Source organism: Pleurodeles waltl, chromosome 1_1 (genome assembly GCF_031143425.1).
Source record: "Pleurodeles waltl isolate 20211129_DDA chromosome 1_1, aPleWal1.hap1.20221129, whole genome shotgun sequence".
NCBI classification, from domain to species: Eukaryota; Metazoa; Chordata; class Amphibia; order Caudata; family Salamandridae; genus Pleurodeles; species Pleurodeles waltl.
In genome coordinates, this window is record NC_090436.1 from 573,491,317 (window position 1) to 573,509,223 (window position 17,907).

The following is a 17,907-nucleotide window of genomic DNA, read 5'->3' on the forward strand; positions in this document are numbered from 1 at the left end:
CAAGGAAATTCAGAACCTAACTATAACACCCCTGTAACCTTTGTGTTTTTTCAGTGAAGATATATATATATATATATATATATATGTATATATATATATATATATATATATATATATATATATATATACACACATATATATACACACACACATATATATTCACTTTAAAAAAAACTTGTGCCCAGCCATGCACATGTTATTTTATGAATAATTTTACAGCAAACATTGCAGTAACAGTATCAATGATGTTATAAAAGATGTAATGAGTGCTGTAATATCTGTGGTAATTAGCAGTGCATTGTGAGGTCACAAGTTATAGTGCCCTTAAGGCACGAGTTATAGTTACTTGAAATAACTACAAATATAACAGGTGAATTTATATGGTTTGGTGTGTTTAAAATGGGAGCCTAACTATAAGTCCCTTTAACATTTGTGAATTCCTATGTTTAAAAAAAATTATATTTCCTAATTACAGCATCCCTGTAAACTTCATTTTTTTAGTGACTGTCTATGTGTTTTTTTAACTTAAAGTCATTTTAATTTAACAACTTTAAAGTATGTTAATCTAACCACTGCTGCACATGGCCTGCGGCCAGGTCCTGTAGCCAGCCCTCAGAAACAACCCAACCCTGAACAATGAATGGCATGATGGGGGTTGGTAGCAGGGCCTGGTCATCCACCCAACCCTACGTCATGCACATGCAGCCAGGCCCTACAGCCAATCCCCCCCATCACCACCCAACCCCGCTCCACACACGGGCTTTGGCGTGCATGGTTGGGTTTCCCCACAAGGCCAAGCCTACAGCAGACTCTCCTACCTACCCCTAGGCACTCATGAAGTGCTTCTTTGTTTGGTGGAGCTGTGATCATATTCCTGTTCATCAAGAACGCATCTCCAAAATTTGAGGAAAACGCATTTGGGGGGTCCTTTTATAAGCTGTCCACGAAAATTGGTCTCAGCAGCAGATAACACATCAGAGTCACTACATGATATATTGTGCTAAAAAAAAGCCAGGAGGCAAACACCTCCTTCAAAGTTTGCTCATAACCTTTCATTGTGGAAATGCAGATAAAACACACATGCTTTGCCTTGGCTATGCACATGAAGTAAGTACTTTACAGAAGTAGAGCTTCAACTTGGGCACCTGCTTTGTTTGTATATATTTGTAAATGCTTCCTGTTTTAGTTTATTTTCGGTGAAATGAGCAGTGTGTCTCAATGAATCCTGCCCTATGTATTTATCAAAGAAAAGGCCAGTGTTTTCTGCAGAATGTCTACCAAACTGTAATACTTTCTAATAGCTAACTAGTGCTATCTTGTTGAATAAATGTACATGGCCCACCTCCCCTGGCTGATTTTATGCCCCGGGAAGCCCTGGGCCCTGGCCAATTTCTGAGAAGGGGCCACATGTCCCTCCTTCCTGGGTCAAATTTGTCCCTAGGGATCCCACCCCCCTGGGCCAGGCCAATCTAAAAAAGAAAAATAGGCGTGGGGCTATGCAGCACCCTCAGGATGATTTTAGCCCTGGGGATCCAATTAATAAAAGGGAAAGCGGCTGTGTCTTCCCCCTCCCTGGGCAAAATGTATCACATTGGACCCCATCCCCTGGTGCCCGGCCAATTATTAGAAGGAGAGGGGGCCATGTGAAGACCTCACCCAGCCTGAACGGATTTACTCCAAATCACAAAAAGCTCACTTTCTGGACCAAGATCTAGCTCTCTGCCAAATTTGGTGTAATGCTGTCCAGCATTTCTCGCTGCGGTTGTGGCTAAAAACCCCTATGGGAAATTGCATGGGGAAATGCATTGTGCCCCCTCCACCTTCTTCTCAGCCCCCACCCCCCTTGACAAAGCACCTCAAAACTTTCAGAGCAGCAGTTGAAGTGAGTGGCAAACTAGCTTTGAAACTTTTGTGAGGATTTGTCAAATGGCGCCAATGTTTTTGCTCAAACAAAAAAATGCTTTTCTTGTGGAACCCAGGTTCTAGTTATAACTGCAGTAGCATAGTGTAGAGTGGGAAAGAGTAGAGTAGAGTGGCATAGAGCAAAGTGGCATAGAGTGAAGTGGGATAGACTGAAATGAGGTACAGTAGTATGGCATAGATTAGAGTGGAATAGAGTAGAGTGACATAGAGTGAAGTGGGGTAGAATGAACTGGGATAGACTAAAATGGGGTAGACTGAAGTGGGGTACAGTAGAGTGCCATAGAGTAGAGTGGTACAGAGTGGAGTGGGATAGAGTGAAGTGGCGTAGACTGAAATGGGATAGATGAAGTGGGGTAGATTAAAGTAGTATAGATTAGAGTGCTGCAGAGTAGAGTGACGTACAGTGAAGTGACATTGAATAAAGTGAGGTAGCATTTAGTTGGGTAGAGTAGAGTGGCATAGAATAGAGCGTCGTACAGTACAGCAGCATAGAGTGGAGTGGGGTACGTGAAGTAGGGTAGAGTAGAGTGGCATAGATTAGTGTGCTGCAGAGTAGAGTGGCATACAGTGAGGTAGAGTGAAGTAGGGTAGAACTAAATGCAATAGAGTAGAGGGGCAGGGCACAGTGAATTGGAATAGAGTGAACTGGGGTAGGATGGCATAGAGTGGCTGTGTGGAGTGCAGGGGTACTGACTAGAGTGCCTTGGCATAGAGTAGAGTAGCGCAGAGTAGAGCAGAGCACAGTGATCTGGAGTTGCATAGAATAGAGTGGCATACAGACGAATGGTGTGGAGAGAAACTGGGTAGAATGAAGTGAGGTATAATGAGATGACTTAGTGCAGACTGTCATACAATATAGTGCCATGCAGTGGAGTGCTGTACAGTGAAGTGTGTTACAGTGAAATGGGGTACAATGAAGCAGGGTAGAGCTGAGTGGCATACAGCAAACTGGCATCAATGTGAAGTGGGATAGAGAGAAGTGGTGTAGAGTGGAGTGGCAAAGAGTAGAGTGGTGTACAGTAGAATGGCAAAGATTGAAGTGGGGCACTGTGAAGTGGAGCAGAGTACAGTGCAGTTGAGTGAAGTGGCATGCAGTAAAGTGGAGAGATGTAGGGTAGAATGAACTGCCATGGAGTAAAGTGTACTGGTGTAAAGTGAAGTGGGATACAATGAAGTGGGTTAAAGTGAAGTGGGTACAATAAGTGGGGTAGAGTAGAGTGGTGTATAGTAAAATAGCATCAACGTGAAGTGTGGTGGAGAGAAGTGGGGAGTATAGTGATGTAGAGTGAAGCAGCATAGAGTATAGTGGTATAGTGTGAAGTGCGATTGAGTGAAGAGAGGTTGAATGGGGTATAGGGAAATGGAGTAGAGTGAAGTGGGGTAAAGTAAAGTGGGGAGAGTGAAGTGGGGAACGGTACAGTGGCATGGAGTGAAATGGGGTACAGTTAAGTGGAATAGACCGAAGTGAGGTAGAGTAGCATAGAGTGGCATACTCTAGAGTGGTATAGAGTAGCGTGGTGTAGAGTTCAGTAGTGCAGAGTAGAGTACAGGTGCATAGAGCTGAGTACAGAAGAATGGAGTGGAGTGGTAAAGAGTGGAATGGAGTACAGTGTCTTGGAGTGTCATAGAATAGTATTGCATATAGTAGACTGTCATAGAGTAGAGTAGCATATAGCAGAATGTCATAGAGTTAAGTGAGGTATGGTGAAATGAGGTACAGTGGAGTGGCATACAGTAGAGTGATGTACTGCACAGTGGCATATAGTGAAGTGGGTTACAGTGAAGTGAGGTACAGTGTATTGTGTTAGAGTAGATAGGGAAAGAGTAGAGTGGCACAAAGTAGATTTGCAGAGAGTAAAGTGAGGTGGAGTTAAATGACCTAGACTGAAGTGAGGTAGAGTGGTGTGGCATATAGTAGAGTGATGTACAGTAGAGTGGTATATAGCAGAATGGGGTAGAGTGCTGTGGCTCAGAGTGGCATGCACTAGTATGACATTGAGTATACTGGCATACAGTACCGTATTGTAGAGTACAGTGACATACAGTAGAGTGGTTTTATAAATGGGGTCTCAGGTTGGCAGTCAGTTTGCAATCTGTCCAAGCAGGGACCCTCACTCTAGTCAGGGTAAGGGAGATACACAGCTCAGATAACTCCTGCTCACCCCCTTGGTAACTTGGCATGAGCAGTCAGGCTTATCTCAGAGGCAACGTGTAAAGTATTTGTACCAACACACACAGTAACACAGTAAAAACACTACAAAATGGACACAACACCAGTTTAGAAAAATAGCCAATATTTATCTAAGTAAAACAAGACCAAAACGACTCATATCCAGCATACACAAGCAAAGTGATGATTTTTAAAGATTACACTTCTATATTGCGCTTAGAAAGACAAATACTTCAATTTGGTTTTATCATGCGTCGTGACAGAGTCATTCCCAACAATCCGACATCAATGCCACTGGTCATGGAGTCACTTGGACCCCCAAGTACAGTGCCTTGTGAAAATGAGGAAACAAGCCGATCCACATAGTCGGGAGACTTCTTAACAGGAGGTAAGCTCAGTCCAAGCCCTTGGAGAATCTTCTCAAGCAGGGTACACAGCAAAGTCCAGTCTTTGATCTCTCTAAGAAGTAGCAAATGCAGGCCAACCCAGCAAAGCACACACATCAAAACGGCAGCACTCCTCCTGCAGCTCTTCAGCTTTTCTCCTTGGCAGAGGTTCCTTGTGATCCATAAATGTTTCAAAAGTCTGGGGTTTTGGGTCCACTATTTATACTCCTTTCTGCCTTTGAAGTAGGCAAACTGTAAAGGAAAATGTCAGTTGTTGACAAGATCCTGACTTGTTCAGGCCTAGCCCCAGACACACACCAGGGGGTTGGAGACCGCATTGTGTGAGGACAGGCACAGCCCTTACAGATGTAAGTGTTAGCTGCTCCCTCCCCACTCTAGCCCACGAGGGACATCAGGATATGCAGACTACACCCAAGCTCCCTTTGTGTCACTGTCTAGAGGGAGTTCACAACAGCCCAACTGTCAGTCTGATGCAGACGTGGAATACACGGCACAGAATGGTTAAGGAAGAAAATGCCCACTTTCTAAAAGTGGCATTTTCAAACTGACACTCTAAAAACCAACGTTATCAAAAGATGTATTTTTAAATGGGGAGTTCAGAGGCCCCAAACTCCATATCTCTATCTGCTCCAAGTGGGAAACGGCACTTAAAATATATTTAAAGTCAATCCCAATGTTAACCTATGAGATAGATACGCCTTGCAACAGTGAAAACCGAATTTGGTAGTATTTCACTATCAGGATATGTAAAACACATCAGTACATGTCCTACCTTTAATATACACTGCACCCTGCCCATGGGGCTACCTACGGCCTAACTTAGGGTGCCTTCCATGTAGAAAAAAGGAAGGTTTGGGCCTGGTAAGTGGGTACACTTGCCGGGATGAACTGGCAGTTTAAAATTGCACACACAGACACCGAAGTGGAAGGTCTAAGCCATGTTTACAGGGCTACTCATGTGGGTGGCACAATCAGGGCTTCAGGCCCACAAGTATTTGATTTACAAGCCCATGGAACCTCTAATGCACTTTACTAGGGACTTACTAGTAAATCAAATATGGCATTCATGGAAAAGCCATTTACACATACAGTGTACACAGAGAGCACTTACACTTGAACACTGGTCAGCAGTGCCCAGAGTACCAAAACCAGCAAAACAAAGTCCAGCACAAAGTCACAACAATTGAAGCAGAGACGAAAAGACAGGGGAAAGTACACCAAGGATGCCAATGAGGTAGAGTGCAGTGGCAAAATGTATAGTGAAGTGTGGTAGTGTGAAGTTAGGGAGAGTGAACTGGCGTAAAGTAGAGTGGCATACAGTACAGTGGAATAGAGTTAAATGGGGTAGAGTAGAGCAGTGTGGAGTAGAGAACGGTGGTGTCCCCTCTGTGGTATAGAGCAGACTACTGCAGAAGTAAGGAGAAGAATGGCGTAGAGTGGAGTATAGTGGCTTTGACTGATGTACAGTAGAGTGACAAAGTGAAGAGGTGTGGAGTGCAGTGGTGTAGAGTAGGGTGGCATAGAGTAGAGTGGCACAGAGTGAAGGGGCAAAGTGAAGTGGTGCAGAGTGAAGTTGGATAGACTGTTGGATAGACTGAAGTGGAGTAGAGTAGAGTGTGGGAGAGTAGAGTAGCATAGATTGCACTCATTCAGAGTATATTGCATTTGTCATAAAGTACAGAGGTGTGGAGCGGAGTACAGTAGAGTGGAGATAGTAGCATAGAGTGGAGTGGATTACAGTAGCTTAGAGTGGTGTAGAGTGCAGTGTTATAGGATACAATGCCAGACAGTACAGTTGTTCACAGTAGAGTAGAGTGACATACCGTGCAGTGCAGCAGCATACAGCAGATTGAAGTAGTGCAGATTGCAGAAGTATAGAGTGCAGTGACATAGACTGCAGTGATGCAGATTGGTGTAGAGTGGTGTAAAGTGCAGTGGTGCAGAGTACAGTACAGTGGTGTGGAGTTGAGTGGTGTGGCATATAGTAGATTGATGTAGGGTGGTGGCGAGATGAGTAGAATAGAGTACAGTGCACTAGGGTAGAGTGCAGTGGCATTCAGTGCAGTGTTGTAGAATGCAGTGGCATACAGTGCAGCAATGTAGAGTGTAGTGGCATAGAGAAGAGTAGGGTACAGTGCAGTGGCATAGACTGCAGTAGCATCAAACGTAATAGTGTACAGTGCAGTGTCATATAGTGCAGTGGCATAGAGTGCAGTGGCATACAGGGTAGTGTCAGAGAGTGCAGTGGCAGTGGTGTAGAGTGCAGAGGTATACAGCGCAGTGCTGGACAGTGCAATGGCATAAAGTGCAGTGGCTACACTTCAGTGGTGAACAGTGCAGTATTGTAGAGTGTGTTGGCATGGAACAGAATGCAGTGGCATACAGTGCAGTGGCATTCACTGAAGTGGGATATATGGGGTCATTCAGACCTTGGCGGACGGCGGAGGCCGTCCGCCAAGGTACCGCCGACAAATGACCGCACCGCGGTCAAAAGACCGCGGCGGCCATTCAAACATTTCCGCTGGGCCGGCGGGCGCTCTCCAAAAGAGCGCCCGCCGGCCCAGCGGAAATGCCCCTGCAATTCTGAGCCGGCGTAGTTGCAGGGGTGCGACGGGTGCAGTTGCACCCGTCGCGTATTTCAGTGTCTGCAAAGCAGACACTGAAATACTTTGTGGGGCCCCCAGGGGCCCCGCGGCACCCCCTACCGCCATCCTATTCATGGCGGGTTTCCCGCAATGAACAGGATGGCGGTAGGGGGTGTCTGAATCCCCATGGCGGCGGAGCGCGCTCCGCCGCCATGGAGGATTCAATGGGGCAGCGGTAAACCGTCGGGAGACCGCCGGTTTACCCTTTCTGACCGCGGCTGAACCGCCGCGGTCAGAATGCCCTTGGGAGCACCGCCAGCCTGTTGGCGGTGCTCCCGTGGTCGGTGACCCTGGCGGTCACCGGCCGCAAGGGTCAGAATGACCCCCATAGTGTATTGGTATATGGTGCAGTGGTGTACATTGCAGTGTCTTACAGTGCTATGGCATGCAGTGCTGTGTTGTGGGGTTGTAGGAGGCTGGCCTGGTTTGTAGTGGGTACCTAAGGTACTTACACCTTATACCAGGTCCAGGTATCCCTTATTAGTGAGATGTAGGCAGTGTCTGGCAGGTTAGGCTATCTAGGAGTAGCTGTAGCAGAGCAGCCAAGGCTGAACTAGGAGACATGCAAAGCCCTTGCAATACCACTATAGTCACATAGTACTTATACACAATAAAAGACAATACTTAGGCCCTCATTATAACTTTTGGCGGTAAAAACCTCCTACTGCCGCAGCGACGGCCACCAAAAGACCATCGCTGGGCTACCCGACGTCGGACATATTATGACCACAGCCGGATTTCCGCCACAAGCAGGGCGGAAATCCGGCTGTGGCCATGCTGCGGATGGCGGTAAGGTGGGCTGCTACCCCCAGCAGCACCACACCAGTCGACCACCGCCAGCCATATTATGACCAATAATACAGCCTGGCTGTGTTCTGCTGGCAGGCGCTGCTGGCGGTAGCAGCACCCCATCCTGTCTTCTGCCGGAGGACCCCCTGGATCCAGGTAAGTCGAGCCTCCGACAGGGAGGGGGTGTTGTGTGTTGGGGGGTGTGTGTGGGGTTGTGTGAATGTATGTGTGTGCACGAATGCAGGTGTGTCTTGAGTGTTGAATGCATGTGTGCATGTACGGACGTGTGAGTGCGTGTATGTTGTGAAATGTGAATGCGTGTCTCCGTGTATGGTTGGAAGTTTGTGCGGATGTGTGTGTGATTGGGTGTATTTATGCGTGTGACAATGTGGGAATGGGTGTATGTATGTATGTGTGTGTGTGTGTGTGTGAAGGGGGTCATGAATGTGGTGGGTGTGGGGGGGGTTGGAAAGGTAGGAGGGTAACTGGAGAGGAAGGAGGGGAGACCCCTATCAGTGACAGGGAAGGAATTCCCTGTCACTGATATGGCCTTCTGTCATGGCTTTCGTGGTGTTACTAACAACACAAAAACCATGGCCGTAGGCGGGGTCATAATCCAGCAGGCGGCACAATGGCAGCCGCCGGGCTGGAGATGGATCTGTCCAGCCCGGCGGCTGGTACTGCCATGGCGGTCAGAGTGGTACATTGGCGGGTTGGCTGAAGCAATGTTATAATGTGGTGGTAGGTACCGCCACATTAACGCCGACCACCACAGTCGTAATGACCCCCTTAGTTTTACCAAAAATATAGGTACTTTATTTTAGTGACACAAGGCCAAAAATATCTTAGAGGCAATACTCCTACAGGAGGTAAGCATTATACACAATATATACACTAGTAACCCAAAAACAGGCAAGTAAACAGTCATAGAATAGTGCAAATAATAGAAAATACAGAAGATTGCAATAGGCCTAGGGGCAACACAAACCATACACTAAAATAGTGGAATGCGAATGTCTAATTCCCCCCTAGGCAAGTGCAGTGTTTAGAGAGGCACCAGGAGTGTAGGAAAACACCAAAGGTAAGTAAGTACTCCACCGCAGAGCCCAGGAAAGCAGGAGTAAACTACAGCAAGTTTCCTCAGAATACACTAAAAGTCGTGATGAAGAATTATGCAAGAACAAGCAAGACTGCAAGCAACCAACGATGGATTCCTGGACCTGAAGACCTGTACAGAGAGGAGACCAAGTTGAGAAGTCAATGAAGAGCCCAGGAAGAACAGGAGCTCCTGTCCACCTGGAAGAAGATGCAAAAGTTGATTCTCCGGCTTGAAGAAAAGTACAGAAATACACCAAAGAAGATAGCTGCGGGTTCCTGCTTATTGCAAGAGATGTCCCACATCGAATTGTTGGAAGCAGGCTGTTTATGTCGCTGGATTCCGCCAACAAGCCTTTGTTCATGCAAGTATGCGGTTAGCGTAAAAGAGGAGCTGCCCGGACCCAGGAGGGACCTGGGCGTCTCAACTGAGACAGGTCGGACTGAGAAGACAGAGGGGGCTCTCAGCACTTCAGACAGCCCTCAGAAGACCAGGCAGCACCCACAGGAGTCCCAGAACATGGGGAAAAAGAAGTTGCAAAGTGCGGTCGTCACAGCACTACACAGGAGGATCCCATGTCGCCGGAGAACATCTCAGAGAGCTGTGCGTCACAGGCTACCCTGTGCACGAAGAACTTTTGGAAGAAGTGCACAGAAGCCCAAGGAGCTGCAGAAGACACGGTGCACAGGGGTACAGTCCCTGCACAGGGAGGCAAGCCCTTACGTCCACCAAATTTGGACAGCTGGACCTTTAGACAGTCAGGGTCACTTCAGTCCACCACCTGTATTCCAGGGATCATTCTCGTGAACAGGAGAGGAGTCCCAGAGTACAGGTTGTCGTCATAGAGAGGTGCCTGCTGAAGCAGGGAAGTGACTCCGTCACTCCATTTGCGATTACTTTGGTTCTTCTGGTGCAGGGTGAAGACAGGCAGTCCTCAGAGTGTACACCTTGCAAATGGTTGCAATTGCTGTCTGGAGCTGAAGTTGCAGGTCACAGGAGTCTTCCTGGATACTTTGTTGCAGTTACAGCGGGTCCTGGAGCAGTTCTGCAGGTTGATCCGATCATCGGAAGATGAAGCAGAGAATGCAGAGGAGTCCTGGAGGAATCTTGCAAACTGAATCTGAGTAAACACCCAGAGGAGAGACCCTAAATTGCAGTGAGAGGGGGATTGGCTACCTACCCAGGTATGCACCTATCAGGAGGGGTCTCTGATGTCATCTGCTGGCACTGGCCACTCAGAGGGTCTCCACACCTTGAAATCCAAGGTGGCTAACGCCAGGGACACTCTGGAGGAGCGAAGGGCACCACCCCGGGGCTGGTGATGGACAGGGGACCACTGCCTGCTCTGAAAAAACATTAACGGCAACATTCACAAAGGGGAAGGGGTCCCATGGGGACCCCTTCCCTTTTGCGAATGGGTTACCACCAGTGTGACACTGGTGGTAACTGCGAATTGCTTTGCGACCGCGTTCGCGGTCACAAAGCAATTCTGCATCGTGGTGCGAGTCGCAAATAGGAAGGGAACACCCCTTCCTATTTGCGAGTCACATTCCCATTTTGCGAGTCGGTACCGACTCGCAAAATGGGAATGTGCATCGTGATGCGCGTTTTGCATGGCGCAAACTGCGATTTTCGCAGTTTGCCCCATGCAAAACGCTTCCTACATCTCTCCCTTAGTTTCTGGCTCTTTTGATATTAAAACTACTACATCAATTTACATAAACTAACAAAAATGATCATTTCCATGTCATAATCTACATTCCTACCACATTTCAAAGAAATATGTGCAGCTATTTTATTGCTACATCTGATGAAAAAGTCTATGGAAAAGGCATTGGTGGAAAAACATGTTTTGGGACTACTGTTTTATTTTTTCACTCCCTTAACTAGTCATCACAATACTGTGCATCATGAACCAATGTTGTGAAAGCAGTTGCATGATGGAATTACGCATGCCTAAACCACACATGTCTTAACAAAGCTGTCTCAACAACAACCGTTTCTTTACCATGCATGCCTTTACAACAAATTTCATTGTAAAAGCATGTTTGGTAAAGGAACATATGTGGTAAATTCCTCCAGCCCTGCCCCCAACACCTGATACCATATCCTGCAATCCACCCCACCCCAGCGCTTAAGACTGCCCTTTTAACCCCTGCCTGGAGCCCTAAAGCCCCACCCTGAGCCCTAAAAGTAACCTGTACTGCCCTTAAAACTACTCTGATCCCCTCATCCTGAACCCTAAAACTGACCCCCACCCTGTCCTAAAAACCTCTCTGACCCTCCCAAGGCCTACAACACGGTCACTGTCCTTAAAACTACCAAACCCCCTGCCCTCAACCCTAAAACAGCCCCCATCCTGCTGTTAATACTACCACGACCCCCTAACCACCCTGAGCCCTAAATAAGCTCTCCCACTTCTAAAAACTACCCCTCCCCACTATTCACGGCCCCAGCCCCACTCATCTCTCATGTTCCTTCAAGGTAGACCGCTCTCTGCTCCTTCCTCTTCCACCCAGACAGCTAGACCGCTCTATTTGTCTTAACGTGGTTCAGGCATATGGGTGGTTAAGGTAGAGTCATTCTTGAGGCAGGCATTGTTGCGCTTCTAGGGAAATGGTATTCATGGTTCTGCCTGCATTGTTAAGGCTGTTTCTTAGTAAAATCAATAGGTCAGACAAGTTTTGTGGTAGAAATATTAGAAACCAAACGACTTGCAGCTCTCTTGTTGGAATACATTGTTCTAGAACAAACACAGTCATAAATGTAGCTGCTCATACAACAGTGGTTAGGAGGTGTAGGAAAATGGAGACATGCTGTTACATGCGTAAATGTGTGATAATTTCTCCACTCTTTGCATGGATGGTATGGGCCTATTATGAGGCTGGTGGTCCTTGGTTGGGCTGTCGCAATTGTGGCAGGCAGATCGCCACATTAAGACTCTGGCAGGCTAACTGCCGTCATCGCCAGGAACGTGGTTCCCAATGGCCTGGTGGCTGTCTAAGTTGTACTGAGCTGAACACAGGGCCGGAAAGCTGATTACAACTCAGCTTTCCACCAGCCTTTCTATGGTGGAGTCCTAGCCATGGAAAGGCTGGTGGAAAGCAAGTGCCGGGAGCCACAGGGGTGGCACCTGCCCAGCACCATTGGAATACACACTGTCTGTTACAATATTGGCCTCTGACTCCTTAAATGAGCTGAGGCCAATATCGTTGTGCTGTTCCTGCCAGTCAGTCCGGCAGGAGCAAGTAATACAATGTTCGTGCCAGTCAGCCCAGCTGTAACATTGTAATACGCTTGGGTGTGATGCCTCCAGTATGACGGTGGGGTCCTGAGACCCGCCCCCCCCCACCTGCTCTGGCTCCTTAAGTTTGTGGAGGGAAGGCCAAAGACAGGCACCTCCATTTTGTGTTCCTCTGTGCATCTCCCCTGTGTCCTGATACAGCCCAGTGTTCAAGGTTTGCAAAAAGACCTAGGTAAGGAGCCCACAGACATTTCTGGTTAAATAGTATTAATTGTTCAAAAAGTATTTGTTTTACTGTGGACTCTCTGTGTTTCAGGCAGCCTGGCCTCTTTTAAAGTGGTGTTTTTTTTTTAAATCGTTTTTTGCCGTGACTGTGTGAATTTCCTTGCTAGTTTGTGGCGCCCCCCCTTTCCCCCCTCTGCACCCCTTTTTTTCCCCCCCTATTCTTAGTAAAAAGGCTACATACATCTTTCAGAGTGTGGTTTTAGGAGACTGTTTTAATCTGTTTGTGTGATTTAAATTGTGCTTAAAAACTGTCTGCCCCCCTGTATTTTTGCCTTAAAAAAGCCTGATTTTAGAGTGTGCGCCCAGCACTATTGCAGTGTTTGTCTCTTAAACAATCTCCCCCTTACCTGGAAAATAGACTCTGCTAGCTTGAAAGTGTGGATTCAGCCTGTCTGTATCCAAGGAGATACTGAATAGAGCAGCAGTTGCCTTCCCCCTGGCCACAGGGACTGGACTTAGCTGATTGGCTCCCTGAGTCTCTGCTGCACCTGAGACCCGCCCCCCTCCCCCCCCCCCCACCTGCTCTGGCTCCTTAAGTTTGTGGAGGGAAGGCCAAAGACAGGCACCTCCATTTTGTGTTCCTCTGTGCATCTCCCCTGTGTCCTGATACAGCCCAGTGTTCAAGGATTGCAAAAAGACCTAGGTAAGGAGCCCACAGATATTTCTGGTTAAATAGTATTAATTGTTCAAAAAGTGTTTGTTTTACTGTGGACTCTCTGTGTTTCAGGCAGCCTGGCCTCTTTTAAAGTGGTGGGTTTTTTTTAAATCGTTTTTTGCAGTGACTGTGTGAATTTCCTTGCTAGTTTGTGGCACCCCCCTCCCCCCTTCCCACCCTCCACCTCCCCTTTTCCCCCCCCCCTATTCTTAGTAAAAAGGCTACATACATCTTTCAGAGTGTGGTTTTAGGAGACTGTTTTAATCTGTTTGTGTGATTTAAATTGTGCTTAAAAACTGTCTGCCCCCCTGTTTTTTTGCCTTAAAAAAGCCCGATTTTAGAGTGTGCGCCCAGCACTATTGCAGTGTTTGTCTCTTAAAGAATTTCCCCCTTACCTGGAAAATAGAGTCTGCTAGCTTGAAAGTGTGGATTCAGCCTGTCTGTATCCAAGGAGATACTGAATAGAGCAGCAGTTGCCTTCCCCCTGGCCACTGGGACTGGACTTAGCTGATTGGCTCCCTGAGTCTCTGCTACACCTGAGACCCGCCCCCCCCCCCACCTGCTCTGGCTCCTTAAGTTTGTGGAGGGAAGGCCAAAGACAGGCACCTCCATTTTGTGTTCCTCTGTGCATCTCCCCTGTGTCCTGATACAGCCCAGTGTTCAAGGATTGCAAAAAGACCTAGGTAAGGAGCCCACAGACATTTCTGGTTAAATAGTATTAATTGTTCAAAAAGTATTTGTTTTACTGTGGACTCTCTGTGTTTCAGGCAGCCTGGCCTCTTTTAAAGTGGTGTTTTTTTTAAAAATCGTTTTTTGCCGTGACTGTGTGAATTTCCTTGCTAGTTTGTGGCGCCCCCCTTTCCCCCCTCTGCACCCCTTTTTTCCCCCCCCTATTCTTAGTAAAAAGGCTACATACATCTTTCAGAGTGTGGTTTTAGGAGACTGTTTTAATCTGTTTGTGTGATTTAAATTGTGCTTAAAAACTGTCTGCCCCCCTGTATTTTTGCCTTAAAAAAGCCTGATTTTAGAGTGTGCGCCCAGCACTATTGCAGTGTTTGTCTCTTAAACAATCTCCCCCTTACCTGGAAAATAGACTCTGCTAGCTTGAAAGTGTGGATTCAGCCTGTCTGTATCCAAGGAGATACTGAATAGAGCAGCAGTTGACTTCCCCCTGGCCACAGGGACTGGACTTAGCTGATTGGCTCCCTGAGTCTCTGCTGCACCTGAGACCCGCCCCCCTCCCCCCCCCACCTGCTCTGGCTCCTTAAGTTTGTGGAGGGAAGGCCAAAGAGAGGCACCTCCATTTTGTGTTCCTCTGTGCATCTCCCCTGTGTCCTGATACAGCCCAGTGTTCAAGGATTGCAAAAAGACCTAGGTAAGGAGCCCACAGATATTTCTGGTTAAATAGTATTAATTGTTCAAAAAGTGTTTGTTTTACTGTGGACTCTCTGTGTTTCAGGCAGCCTGGCCTCTTTTAAAGTGGTGTTTTATTTAAAAATCGTTTTTTGCCGTGACTGTGTGAGTTTCCTTGCTAGTTTGTGGCACCCCCTCCCCCCTTCCCACCCTCCACCTCCCCTTTTTCCCCCCCCTATTCTTAGTAAAAAGGCTACATACATCTTTCAGAGTGTGGTTTTAGGAGACTGTTTTAATCTGTTTGTGTGATTTAAATTGTGCTTAAAAACTGTCTGCCCCCCTGTTTTTTTGCCTTAAAAAAGCCTGATTTTAGAGTGTGCGCCCAGCACTATTGCAGTGTTTGTCTCTTAAAGAATTTCCCCCTTACCTGGAAAATAGAGTCTGCTAGCTTGAAAGTGTGGATTCAGCCTGTCTGTATCCAAGGAGATACTGAATAGAGCAGCAGTTGCCTTCCCCCTGGCCACTGGGACTGGACTTAGCTGATTGGCTCCCTGAGTCTCTGCTACACCTGAGACCCGCCCCCCCCCCCACCTGCTCTGGCTCCTTAAGTTTGTGGAGGGAAGGCCAAAGACAGGCACCTCCATTTTGTGTTCCTCTGTGCATCTCCCCTGTGTCCTGATACAGCCCAGTGTTCAAGGATTGCAAAAAGACCTAGGTAAGGAGCCCACAGATATTTCTGGTTAAATAGTATTAATTGTTCAAAAAGTGTTTGTTTTACTGTGGACTCTCTGGCCCTCATTCGGACCTTGGCGGGCGGCGGAAGCCGCCCGCCAAAGTCCCGCCGTCAAAATACCGTACCGCGGTCGCAAGACCGCGGCGGGTATTTTGACTTTTCCCCTGGGCTGACGGGCGGCCACCGAAAGGCCGCCCGCCAGCCCAGGGGAAAACGACCTTCCCACCATGAAGCCAGCTCGTAATCGAGCCGGCGGAGTGGGAAGGTGCGACGGGTGCTACTGCACCCGTCGCGTATTTCACTGTCTGCTATGCAGACAGTGAAATACTAGCGGGGCCCTCTTACGGGGGCCCCTGCAGTGCCCATGCCATTGGCATGGGCACTGCAGGGGCCCCCAGGGGCCCAGGGGCCCCGCGACCCCCCCTACCGCCATCCGGTTCCCGGCGGGAGAACCGCCGGGAACTGGATGGCGGTAGGGGGGGTCGGAATCCCCTCGGCTGCGCAGCTAGCTGCGCCGCCTTGGAGGATTCGAATGGGCGGCGGTACACTGGCGGGAGGCCGCCAGTGTTGCCGGTCCGACCGCGGCTTTACCGCCGCGGTCGGAATGCCCATTGGAGCACCGCCGGCTTGTCGGCGGTGCTCCCGCAGTCCACCAACCCGGCGGTCATTGACCGCCGCGGTTGGAATGAGGGCCTCTGTGTTTCAGGCAGCCTGGCCTCTTTTAAAGTGGTGTTTCCCCCTTACCTGGAAAATAGACTCTGCTAGCTTGAAAGTGTGGATTCAGCCTGTCTGTATCCAAGGAGATACTGAATAGAGCAGCAGTTGCCTTCCCCCTGGCCACAGGGACTGGAGTTTAGTTTAGTTAACTTGCTCCTTATATAGGTTCCTTGGGGTTATTGCATATGCTGTTGTGATAGGTTGTTGGGAGACGGTGTTTCATTGGTTGCTAGCTCCAGATATGCAGTTATGATTGGTGGATAGGGCTGAGATTCTGATTGGCTGTTGGATCTAGGGCTGTGATTGTTGGATAGGGCTGAGATTCTGATTGGCTGTTGGATCTAGGGCTGTGATTGGTGGATAGGGCTGAGATTCTGATTGGCTGTTGGATCTAGGGCTGTGATTGGTGGATAGGGCTGAGATTCTGATTGGCTGTTGGATCTAGGGCTGTGATTGGTGGGTAGGGCTGAGATTTTGATTGGCTGTTGGATCTAGGGCTGTGATTGGTGGATAGGGCTGAGATTCTGATTGGCTGTTGGATCTAGGGCTGTGATTGGTGGATAGGGCTGAGATTCTGATTGGCTGTTGGATCTGGGGCTGTGATTGGTGGATAGGGCTGGGATTCTGATTGGCTGCTGGATTTTAGGGCTGGGGGCTGTGATTCGTGGTCAGAAATAGGGCTATGACTGGTGATTAGGGCTGGGTCTCCCATTAGTTGGCTAAATCAGGGTTTAAAAATCGGATTGGCTAGGGTTAGGACCAGCTTCTTATTGGCCGTTAGGGCTATAAAAGGCCAGGATTCAGGGCGTCTCAGCCCGGGCGGAGAGGATAAGGGCGGAGAGGATAAGGGCGGAGAGGATAAGGGCAGTTGTCTGTTTGGGCCTGTTCAGGACAGGTAGGGACTAGGGACTAGGGCCAGAAATGCTGCCCAATTCACATATGACCATGAATGGTTTCAACCCCTACACATCCCTCAACATACAACCACATATTCTACAAACACATCCAAACCATGCATCACAAACTGACCACAGACAGATTGCATTGCCCCACCACCCAACACAATACCATACATACAACACATATACACATACCCCCCACAACTACTACAGTCAAACACCTTCATTCTCACAGCAAACACTACTCTGTCCCCTCCCACTAACACTACCTGCCACCACCCACGCAATACAAAACTACAACATACATTTCTCTCAGCTTCAGTTTCCCAGATACACACTCTCTGCTGATATTAACCAACAACACTATCCACTGTTCGCTCCACACAGACCACCTGTCATCATAACAATTCCCAAACCCTGCATTCAAACACATCATCTACAAACACTCTTCCCCTCTCCTCGCCAATTACACACAACCATACAATCCCCACATTTCACTCCACCACACATTACCCCTTCCAGTCATCTCAACTAATACTTACTTCCCTGACACACACCCATCACATCTTACACACTTCATACATTCACCTCCAAAACACATCAACAGCCCATCTAACACTCAAATTCCACTTAGCAACACTAACTCACATACAAATCCCTCACCAAAAACAACTACACCAATAGCCCCTCTCATTATTCCACAAAAACAATATCGACCACAAACATCAGCACATCAAAGCAACACAAACTTATATTACACTCATCATCATACCCACTCCCACCCCCAGGACTACACAAAGGATACAATTTCCATCCTATCTCCACCCCTACCCCCCCAACCTTCACAAACACCTACCTCAAGCACCCCATCCCAGCAACACTCACCTCTCCTCCATTGCACAATTTAGAGCCTTACATCATGATCCACATGCTCCTCCACCACCCCTAACCCATACTCCATCCACACTAAACAAACACAAACAAAATAAAA